This window comes from Triticum aestivum, chromosome 3B (assembly GCF_018294505.1).
Source record: "Triticum aestivum cultivar Chinese Spring chromosome 3B, IWGSC CS RefSeq v2.1, whole genome shotgun sequence".
NCBI lineage: Eukaryota > Viridiplantae > Streptophyta > Magnoliopsida > Poales > Poaceae > Triticum > Triticum aestivum.
Genome location: NC_057801.1, coordinates 139,366,509 through 139,368,119, shown reverse-complemented (window position 1 = coordinate 139,368,119; position 1,611 = coordinate 139,366,509).

Here is a 1,611-nt window from a genome sequence, read left to right as displayed (position 1 = left end):
GGCAAGCTACAGGCGCGGAGTCCCGAGGAATCAACTAAAGGTTTCCATTCTGGTGCAACAGGACCAAGACCGCCAGGACGGCAGGACGGAGGTCATCAACGAGCCCACCGCAGTGTCACGACCAAAGGCTTTTCACAGGCGAAGACTACTTTCGTCAGGATAAGCTGTACTACTTGTCCCCTTTCAAATTTGGCCGTTGTGGAATCCCTTCCCGCCAATATTTGGGAAGAGGACCAAGGCCACTATAAATAGGACTAGCCACCACCATAGAAAGGGGATCTGAAATCGAACTAGCTCACTCCACACCAGATCCATCGAGCTCAAGAACAACTCACCTCCTGAGGCTTGTTCATCCATTGTAGTAGTTCATCCTCAGCCTACAAGGCAATCCACCACACCACACTGGATTAGGGTATTACACCACAACGATGGCCCGAACCAGTATAAGTTGATATGTCTCTTTGTCCCTTTGAGCTTGACGCGCTAGGCTTAGGAGGATCGTGAGTATGCAGGCTGGGTAGGTTGAGATCTCCGCATGCACCCCAGAGTTCGAACCTATCAAGGGTTTGTGGAACCCATAATCCGACATTTAGTGCGTCAGGTAGGGGTGCATCAGAATCTTCTACCCCGACTGCCAGATCGCGCTGCTGGCCCTGATGGCGGGCGCTCCTCCGTTAACCCAGCCGACGTGTGCCCCCGAAGAAGCGTCGGGGCTGCGCCACCCCCTCCCTGCGGTAGGTGCAGTGGTTGGCCAAGTTCTGATCGGAGATGCCGCCGCGTTATGATGGCGCGGCGGATCCGGCCGCCTTTCTTCAGGCATATGAGGAAGCGGTCTGGGTGGCCAGTGAAGACGACAAGGTGGAGGCCAACTGGTTCCCCATGGCTCTCGCAGGCGAGCCGCGCGCCTGGCAGGTCAATCTTTCGACGTCTTCTATGGCCTCCTGGTTGGTTGGCCCCGGAGGCCCCAGAAGCGGCGCCAACCAAGAAGAAGCAATTGTTCTCCCAAGACCGAGCTGAGACAAAGCAAGTGCTGGTCAGCGTGGAGGAAACGGCCGGTCCGACCTTCATCATAGGGGCTGGCCTCCCTTTGGACCAAGGGGAGCCATTGGTCAGCTTTCTGCGGATCAACAAGGATGTATTTGCTTGGGAACCCAAACACTTGGCTGGGGTTCCAAGGGGAATAAACGAGCACCACCTAAGGGTATGCTCAAACGCGCGACCAGTGAAGCAGAAGGCTCATCGCCAGTTCGACGAGAAGTAGGCCTTCATCGTCCAAGAAACCCGCAAGCTACAGGCCGCGGGGGTCATCAGAGTGGTGCGATACCCGGAGTGGCTGGCAAACCCCGTCATTGTCCCCAAGAAAGAGGGAAGGAGCGCATGTGTGTCGACTTCACCAAACTCAACAAGGCCTGCCCGTAGGATCCCTTCCTGCTCCCTCGCATTGACCAGATCATGGACTCCACCATCGAATGTGACTTGCTGTGCTTCTTGGATGCTTTCTCAGGCTACCATCAGATCAAGATGGAACTGCAAGATGTGGAGAAAACGGTGTTCCTGACCCCCTGTGGGGTGTACTGCTACACCTGCATGCCCTTCGGATTATGCAATGCC